We start from the raw sequence: 10,907 nt of genomic DNA, 5'->3' as shown, positions 1-10,907 counted from the left end.
TCTCCCACTCTCTGTCTTACTAGCATTGTGTAATTTTCATTTATATATTCATCCATATTAACGATGCAGAGAAAGAAAATAAAAGAACACGGCACATGACCTTCATTTTCCTCAAAAACAGCAAAAACAATTTGTTCTATATCTAGTTAAAAGCAACACGTCATTTTAGTTCTTATTCTGACTATAACGAAGAAATGGCTCTACTGCATTAGTGCCATTTCTCCCTTGCCTTCATCTTCAATTTACAGACATGCACACCACGCACGCACTTACATACGCCACACACGAGCCAATTCATAACCAATGGAAAAATAAGACGATGGGCACTCACATTCATTCTTGAATTGCTTGAGGGATAAACACCCCTTTGAAGAAGGCTTTCAGAACACTAGATGCCTTTTATAACCATCCAGAACGGTGGAAAGGCCCTAACTTTTCAGTCCTTAACTTTTCAGTGTCTTACCAAAACTTATAAATTTAAAATTTCTCAGCTCTTTTCCTTCTTCCTTCCTTTTTAATGCCTCTGTAAATCCAAGCATCCACCACAATCTGAGCTTTCTTTCCCTTACTGCTAACATTGAGCACACTGCTTCTTCCATGATGGAACCAGCAATAATATTCAGCTTTACAGCTTCAACCATTTTCTTTTTATTTGCTTTTCATTATCTAAATTGTACTTCCATAAAGGAAAGTTGGCTTAACAATCACCTCGCACATTTCTGACTTGGCTTTCATAATAGTACCATTTCTCATCCACAATTTTTGCACGCACTCTGCTACTGCTCTGCTTCGCCTATTTTGTAAATAATCTCTTGTTTCATACTAATACCAGTGCTAAATTTATTCCCAAATACTATATAAATCAACTAATTTCATTCTTTCACTAAACCATACAAACATTCATTTTTCTCTACTCTTGTTGCAGGCTACAATTACCATGATGTCCTACCTCTTGTTCACAGAAGCTTTCAAACTCTTTCATTAGTGTCTTTAGATTTTCTTCACTGCACCACATGAGTACTGCATAATCTGCATACAGCAGCCACTCCACACCCCATTTATATCCATCATTTTTTATCCTACAACTTTAGATCTGCGTTTAATACCCTTTTTTATTTCATTCCATCCATGAAAATACTAAAAAGCCATAGATACAAAACAAACTTTGATCTCAGACTCACTTTTACACCAAAATAGTCACTCCCCCATCTACTACATATCCTATAGTCAAGATCTCGCTTTCGTCAGGAACTTTATCATGTCTACTAAATGTCGTTAACCGCCTGTATATTGCGTACATCAATTCTAATATAAGCATTTTCCATGTTCGTACACGTAACTAACTGCCTCCACTGCCAGAAGAAAAACCATTAAAGCTTTTCAAATTGATTTTACAAGCAATTAAGGACAAATTTACCCGTCGTTTAGTTTACATAATAAACAGAAAATCTTAAATCAATCTGCAGTCGTGAATGGATTAAATGGTAAACGGAGAATCAAATTATTAACATTACATCCTCCTTCATACTCACAAGTTCCATCGTAGAACTGCGAAACGATATTGGATCTTCAGGCGTTCATTTGAAAAATTCAATTTCCTCTCCCTGTGAGTTAGTCCGTCCGGAATAACTTCGACAACGCTGGGTCCTGTTTGGTGGGGTGACGAAAACTTTTCGGACATAAGTTTCGCTTTCTTCAAACCTGGAAAGATTCTCGCTCCCGCAGAATCCGGAGATAAAACAGATGCGAACTATTTTATATCTGTCGTGGAGTGCGCGTGTGAGACTCTTCACTTCAAATGAAGGGCACGTGCCGTGCATGCAGGTGCCCTGCGCAGATACAGACACACACACTATATATATGGATATGTATAGTATATATATATATATTATATATATATATATATATATAATATATTTATATATATATATATATATATATATATATATATACATATATATATATATATATATATATATTATATATATATATATATATATATATATATATATATATATATATACATATATATATATATATATATATATATATATATATATATATATATATATATATATATATATATGGTGTAGATATAGATATATAATATATATATATATATATATATATATATATATATATATATATATATATATATATATATATATCTATATATATAAAAGTATATGCCACGAAGGGAAAATAAACAACTGAGTATCTGCGACAAGGTCTTTCGACGTTCAAACGTCCTTTGACTAAGCAGATGAACTGACTTGCATGAGGAAATGACAATACACGAAAGGTCGTATTGCCATTTCCTCATGTAAGTCAGTTCATCTACTTAGTAAAGGACTTTTGAACGTCGAAAGATCTCGCGGACACTTCGTTGTATTTTCCCTTCGTGGCATATACCTTTATTTATTGATTTATCACGTTCCTAACTTTTGTGATTCAGTTATGCATATATTATATATATATATATATATATATATATATATATATATATATATATATATATATATATATATATATATCACAAGACCATGAAAAAATTCTATTTTTCAATTATTTTAGACTGATTATTACCGCACATACCTTTGTATTTTACAAGCACCGCTTTTCATCTTGTTCCACTAAAGGCTCGGTGTCCACCTATTCCTAACAAACGTTCACCGGTGGTGGTGAATTCGAGAGTCAAACTCCGTTATCTCTTAACGCCCTGTTTTGTCTTCTGTCTGATCAAGAAGGTAAATATGATGCTCTCTCTAAATCAAGTTTCAATACCTTATTAACACTTTGTAGTCATAAATTATCGTTTTAAAGTGAACTTCAGTTATCTTCTACTTTCAGAAATCATGATTTTGCATTTTTCTTAACCTAGTACAAATAGTAAGAAACCGATATTAGGTGTTTTTCGTTAATATTTACGTTACATATACAAAACTGGAAAAGTCGGCTGGCACTTTCTTTACTGATGCATGGCATGCCTCCATTTCTTATAATCTTTTCTGGGAACAAATATAATCGTTCTTTCTATCGTCAGTTGCAAATACGAAGACGATATTGTATTCTCTCTTTTCATTTGTTGATGACGGATTAATATAATTAAATTGTCATTTCGATCTTGGAAAAGTTTCTGCGTTTTATATACTGTAAGTTCCGTTTTCTATGGTAGTGAAACTTGCGTTAGAATGTGGCGGTGAGAGAGCTACTGGTTTGGTGTTAAATGTGTACCTGAATCAAGGTGACTAATGGAATGAAATATAAAATTCATGCCAAAGGACAGGCGCTGAGACGTACGAGGTCATTCAGCGCTAAAAGGGAAACTGAGGGTAAGAAGTGTTGAAAGCTATAACAGGAGGAAAAAGTAGCAGCTGCACTATGAAACAATTGTTAGGAGAGGTTGGAAAGCCAGATGGAAGAAAGAAAATATGACCTGAGGTACAGTAAAAGGACTGCAAGGATTTGCCCAAAGAACCTTAAGTAATGCCTACAGTGTACTAGGTGAGGTGCACTGACGGCACTATCCCCCTTCGGGGAAGGTGCGTTATGACTCAATGGCTGTCCAGTACCTTTGTGGACGAACTGATGACAAGAGGTTAGAGAATGGGTGTTGGATGTTTGAGCAAAGTTTTGCTGGATGAGAAAGTGAGCTTTCAATGAAGCTTGTGATGGTTAATGTTTGCAGACGATACAGAACTGAGGCGAGTATGAGTGTATTTGCTAAAGAAGAAAACGGGACATAAATATAATATATATACACGTTATATCAAAGAACAAGACAATCGGAGAGTCTAGTGGACTCATATTACTATAGGGGAATTAAGCGAAAATAAGGGACATGTATAAAACGAGAGGGAATGCGAGAGTAAGATGAACTGAAGTTAAATAGTAAAATTGTCCACTAATTCCAAGAGCACTAAAAACCAGGAAAATACTCTTGAGATTCTGGGAACATAAAGGAAAAACGAGAAAAATTCACGGGAGTTTTAAAATGGTGACATAAATTTGATAAGGGAAAACAATTTCTAGCAGGAACAAAGCCCATTAAAAATGTGGAGTTTTTGGCGTTTTCGTATTTTTCTATTTCTGGAGGAAATACCTAAAGGAAGGTAAGAACAAGTTTCGAAAGATAGTAAATGAATGTTATTGCTTTGAAAAGAGATAAAGTAATTTGGACACTGCATTTAGCATAGTTCCTAAAAGACTTGCCGCTTTGCATGAAAAATTCTTCGAAATGAGCGTAGCTGCGTTTTCTTTTGCAATCAACAGGAAGTTTCCGTTTTCCCTAAGCAGACGTCAGTGACAGCAACAACAACATTACTCAGATCCAGAGTAAAGTCGGTTGTCTGGTCCGTCAGCTGTTTTCCTGTAAACCCTCTTTGGAGAGAGAGAGAGAGAGAGAGAGAGAGAGAGAGAGAGAGAGAGTAATCAAATACAACTTGCTATGTACAGTACCTCTTAAATTCACAAGGAAAAAACATTGTCCCATATACAGTAAAAACAGTTAGTGTTAGACAAAAGAAACTCCACAAAGTACTTCAGGCGTTTATGCAACTCACTGATCTTTTTTTCCAAGGTAAAATACGTGACAATAAATGTTCCCTTCTCTTTCGTTTCACGTTATTTATTGGTTTTACAGGGAGAGGGATATGTTACCTTCGGTATTGTGTGAGGAGAATCGCAGCGTCAGATAGCATTAATGAGAGAGAGAGAGAGAGAGAGAGAGAGAGAGAGAGAGAGAGAGAGAGAGAGAGAATTTTACTCACATCAAATGACATTATATATATATATATATATATATATTATATATATATATATATATATATATATATATATATATATATACTATATATATATATATATTATATATATATATATATATATATATATATATATATATTATATATATATATATATATATATATATATTTCATTAAATTAAGTATCATAACGTAAACACTATTGCCCCCCCCCCCCACCCCCCCCCCCCCTTCTCTCTCTCTCTCTCTCTCCTCTCTCCCGTCTCAAAAACACACACGGCAACTATTCTAGGCCACTCGACGACTGTCTCTACCTCCATCTCCCTCATGACGTGATGCCCAGCCCCGCCCCCACCCGACCCCTTCTTAGTCCTGTCGTCCTCCTCTTGAACACAACCACATTCAGTATCCTCTCGTTCCCCACAGAAGCAAACGCCTCATGCAAAAGGCATCGACCAGCATCTTAACAAATCTCCATCCGTTTGAAATTCCTCGGGAGGGAAAGATCCGCCCAAGTAAATCACTTCACTTTAGGGCATCAGAAGCTAATGCTTATGAAGAAGGCGGCGTTCCATCACCCATAGGGCACAATGGAAGCCGATTAACTAGGACAATGCGAGAGGCTTTGCGTTCAGTGCTTCCCAGAAGAGCTTCATTAAGGCTAATGACGCCGGATGATCTCTTCCTCAAAACCAGAGGCTTCTCTCTGCCTTCGCTCGGTTATGGCCGTCATTAATGTCAGAGCCACCTCTGTATTCCCATAATGTTTCCCGAAAGACCGGCAGTGGGGGGGTGGGGGGGTGGTGACGGGTGGATGGAAGGGAATGAACTTCGGTGACGGGGGTAGTTATATTAGGTTTATTGCTTGTGGGTCAGTGTTACGGAATCGTGTAGTTTGCTTGAGAATTGTATTTCTCATTTGGAGTGATTGACATCGAACAGTTGCATTGACATAATGCTCTCTCTCTCTCTCTCTCTCTCTCTCGAGAGAGAGAGAGAGAGAGAGAGAGAGAGAGAAAATACTGGATAAATATATACTGAAGAACAAAAGTAAACATCAGTCATGCATACCAAGAGACAGAAGGATCTTGTTCCGTCCAGAAAATCAGAAAGTGGGAGTGGCTTGCATAAAAAAAAAAAAAAAAAAAATGCATGGATAGTGATAGAACTAAAAAGTAAGATAGAAAATGCAGAGCAAAAGATTATGCAATCATAAGGAAATACAAAAACGGGACAGGAAGAAAAAACCCTAATAAATATCAAGCAAAACCCCAAACTATTGACTCATATGCTAAGAATAAAAAGAAGAATAGAAATAGGCCCTCTAAGAATTGAAGGGAGATTAACGAATGAAAAATAGGAAATATAGCAACATATTGGCAGAAAGATAATAAGAGAGAATTCACCCTAGAATTGATAATGAAGATAATGATATAGAAGTAAGGGATGAAAATAGTGAATATTTAGCAGACATAGATATTAATGAAGCTGATATTTTAATGAAATTAAAAATGGAGCTTCAGCAGGGCCTGATGGTGTCCCTGCTATTTTGTTAAAGAAAGTTCATTCTATCGCAAAGCCACTTGCAATATTTTTAAGACAAAGTGCAGATACAGGCAGGATTTATGATGAGCACAATTAGCATATATTACCCCTACTTTCAAAAGTGGATCAAGACTAGAGGCAAGTAATATAGGCCTGTGAGTCTAACATCACATATTATGAAAGTGTATGAAAGGGTAATGAAAGAAAAATATTAGGAAACATTAATAAAAAATAATTTGTTTAATATAGGACAACATGGTTTCGTACCTGGAAAAAGTACACAAACAAACCCAACTGTTAGTCCACCGTGAGAACGTATACAAAAATATGAAAAGCGGAAATGAAACAGATGTGTTTATCTAGACTTTGCAAAAGCTTTTGACAAGGTAGATCATAATATTAGTGAAGAAAATTAGAAAAACATATAGTGGGTAAAGTAGGAAGATGGTTCAAAGAATTTTTTACACAACAGAAAACAGATAAATATTGCAAACGATGAGAAATCGGATGAAGCTCAGGTAAATATACGGTGTGCCACAAGGTACGGTGTTAGCTTGCATTACTGTTTGTATTATGATGGAGACATAGACAGTAATGTTAAAGACTCGCGTACGTGAGTAGTATCGCCGATGACACAAGAATAAGTAGAGAAATTACTTGTGATGAAGATAGGAACGCGCTACAAAGAGACCTTAACAAAGTATATTGCATTGGGCAGAGGTAAACTAAGATTGGTAATATAACTCTGATACAATTTGGAATCAATAAATGGAGTGGAACAGACAGAGAAGAAAGCTATATGCATACAGGGGACTTAATAATGAGACAAATCACAAATAATGGAAAGCAGTTAAAGACCTGGGTGTGATGATGAATAGGAACATGTTATGCAATGATCAAATAGCTATTCTGGTTGGCAAAATGTAAAGCAAAAATGGTACTGTTGTTACGGACACTTCAAAACAATAAAAGGCTGACCACATGTTTTTTGTTATTATGATTGGAGACATAGACAGTAATGTTAAAGACTCGGTTAGTGAGTAGTATCGCCGATGACACAAGAATAAGTAGAGAAATTACTTGTGATGAAGATAGGAACGCGCTACAAAGAGACCTTAACAAAGTATATGATTGGGCAGAGGTAAAAAGATGGTATTTAACTCTGATAAATTGAATCAAATAAATATTATGGAGACAGAGAAGGAAAGCTATATGCATATAGGGGACTTAATAATGGAAGACAATCACAATAAGGAAGCAGTTTAAAGACCTGGGTGTGATGATGAATAGGAACATGTTATGCAATGATCAAATAGCTATTCTGTTGGCAAAATGTAAAGCAAAAATGGTACTGTTGTTACGGCACTTCAAAACAATAAAAACAAAAGCTGAACACATGATTATGCGTTATAAAACAAATGTTCGTAGTCCACTTGAATATTGCAATATGATATGGTACCCACACTATCAAAAGGATATTGCACAAATAGAGAGTGTACAAAGGTCCTTACAGCTAGAATAGAAGAAGTTATGGATCTTGACTAATGGGGAAGACTACAATCCTTAAAATTATATAGTCTAGAAAAGGAGAAAGAGAACGCTACATGATAATTCGGGCATGGAAACAAATAGAAGGAATTGCCGAAAACATCAAGGAGCTAAAAATATCAGAAAGAGCAAGCAGAGGCAGATTAATAGTGCCCAAAACTATACCAGAAAAATAATAAAAAAAAGAAAGCACACAGGACATTAATTCCACTAAGCACCAGCATCGATAATGCGAGGTTTATCAATGCGTTGCCAGTTCATCTGAGGAATATATCAGGAGTGAGCGTAGATGTGTTTAAGAATAACCTCGACAAATATCTAAGCTGCATCCCAGACCATCCAAGATCGAAGATGCAAAATATACCGGAAAATGTATAGCAAATCCCTGGTAGACATTATTAGGTGCCTCACACTGAGGGACCTGGGGCAACCCGAACAAGATAAGGTCTGTAAGGTAAGGTCATGCGGTTACCAACTAACTTTGTTTTAGTCTCCTTGAAAGAGTGAGTAATTGCAACTACTCTATCAATTATTATAAAACTTGAGAGCCATGAGGATTAGTCTTAGATAATCAATTATATAAGCAAAATCTATCGTTAAAATTACGCGGCGTTATAATTAATGTAGAAATCAACGAAAATTTACGTGGAATTCGACAGTTCTTTGTGATAATCACAAAAACCATTTAAAATGAAAGACAAGGATTTTTGACGGGACACTACACATGTATTATAAATTCATATATGCCATTATTCATTAATGTTGCGACGCCTTATATGCTCTTCAATAAACTCACAAATTAGTTCAAAATAACTCGATAAAATAGAATTTTACATTTTGGTCGTTTACCAATCGGCAATCACTTTACCTTTATTGTTGTGATTTAAATCGTTTTTTTTGCTAAACAGATTACATACCAAGCTTGAAGATCACAAAAAGGTACTTATTTTCTTTTCAACCATCGTTTCCTCTTCATGGAATCATCACAAATCTAAACCGAAACTCCACAGAACCCAAGTGACGAAAAAATCCTCAATCTCGAACAACAGACATGTCACCAACAAGTGTCAAACACACTTTGCCGTCTGAAGGGAAAAACGTCAGTGGGTGTGAAAGGCTAAAACGCCCGACTCTTACAAACTTACTGAGCCTTCCATTATTTCACAGATAAAAACCGAAGAGGAAATTGAAAACTCCATCGCTGAGATAAGTGAATCATTTGTTTTTGCCTTCGGCGCTGTGAGGAAGGAATTCTTGGGACGTGTTTACAGAAATGTTGTCAGATGTTCGCACACATATTATGTTGGGATAGTCCGTAATTTGAGGAAGAACCATTATGTATTGACAGAGGCAGTCGACCTTCGGGGTACCTTAAATTATCCAAACTTGCTGGAAATAGAATATGCGCGCACTCATACACAAACACACTCACACACAAATATTGAAAAGTTCTTGGAAATATCAATTAATTTTTATCTTGCCATTTCCGGACTATTAGGGAGGTAGAAACGCTTCAGAAACTTAGAAATGAGCAAAAAGTCATAATTTTATTTGGAAATAATAATATATAAAAACAGTTTTCCACTCAGTTTTCCACTTGCCCTAACCACCCAACCATCACCCTTAATGAATAGTTCGGTCAAATGTTTATTGGCAGAGAATGACAGGGAAACAAAGACCTCAGGTTTTTTTTTTTATTACCATTGCCATTCTCCAATTGCTTTTGTTTTCTTTTCGATAAAGTGAAGGTGACAGAAGCCCTTTTCTCTTTAGTTTGCGACCTATTAAACTATTACCTCTCTCTCTCTCTCTCTCTCTCTCTCTCTCTCTCTCTTCTGTTTGTGAAGGAACTTCTCTATGTTGAATGAAACGAATGGAATCTAGTATCTAGTCCAAAGGCCAAGTGCTGAGACCTCTGAGGTCATTCAGCGCAGAAAGGGAAATTGAGAGTAAAAAAAAAAACGTTTCACTGGTGTAATTGGAGGAGAACCTCGCAGCTGCACCATGAAACAATTGTTAGAAGAGGGTGGCAAGTAAGGTGAAAGACAGATAATATGGACGGAGGTACAGTAAAAGGAAAGGAAAGGGTTGCAGCTAGGGACCGAAGGGAACCAAAATAGCTGACCGAATGCCATTCCATTCACTGAGAATCATAGTGTGACAAGAATCGTATCGTGAGAAGAATCGTATCGCGCGAAGATTCTAACTGCGACAAGAGTCGTATTGCGAGAAAAATCGAACTGCGACAAGAATTGTACAGTGAGAAGATTCGTACTACGACAAGAATTATAAAGTGAGAATATTCCTACCGCGACAAGAATCGTATTGAGAAGAATCGAACTGTGACAAGATTCGAATTGTGACAAGAATCGTATTGTACGAAGAATCGAACTGAGACAACATTGGTATCGTGAGAAGAATCGTACTATGACAAAAATCGTATTGTGCGAAGGTTTTAACTGCGACAGTATTGCGAGAAGAATCATACAGCGAGAAGAATCATACTGCAACAAGAATCGAATTGCAAGAAGAACCGAACTGTGACAAGAATCGAATTGCAAGAAAGAAATTCGAACGGTGACAAGAATCGCATTTGCCAAGAAGAATCGAACTGTGAAACAAGAATCGAATTGCAGAAGAATCGAACGTGACAAGAATCGCATGCAAGAAGAATCGAACGTGACAAGAATCGAATTGCAAGAAGAATCGAACTGTGACAAGAATCGCATTGCAAAGAAGAAATCGACTGTGACAAGAATCAAATTGCAAGAAGAATCGAACTGTGACAAGAATCGCATTCGCAAGAAGAATCGAACTGTGACAAGAATCGCATTGCAAGAAGAATCGAACTGTGACAAGAATCAAATTGCAAGAAGAATCGAACTGTGACAAGAATCGAATTGCAAGAAGAATCGAACTGTGACAAGAATCGAATTGCAAGAAGAATCGAACTGTGACAAAAGAAATCATTGCAAGAAGATCGAACTGTGCAAGAATCGCATTGCAAGAAGAATCATACTGCGACAAGAATCGAATTGCAAGAAGAATCGA

This window comes from Macrobrachium nipponense, chromosome 1 (genome assembly GCF_015104395.2).
Source record: "Macrobrachium nipponense isolate FS-2020 chromosome 1, ASM1510439v2, whole genome shotgun sequence".
In the NCBI taxonomy this organism is placed as follows: Eukaryota; Metazoa; Arthropoda; class Malacostraca; order Decapoda; family Palaemonidae; genus Macrobrachium; species Macrobrachium nipponense.
Note: the sequence above shows the minus strand (reverse complement) of the source record.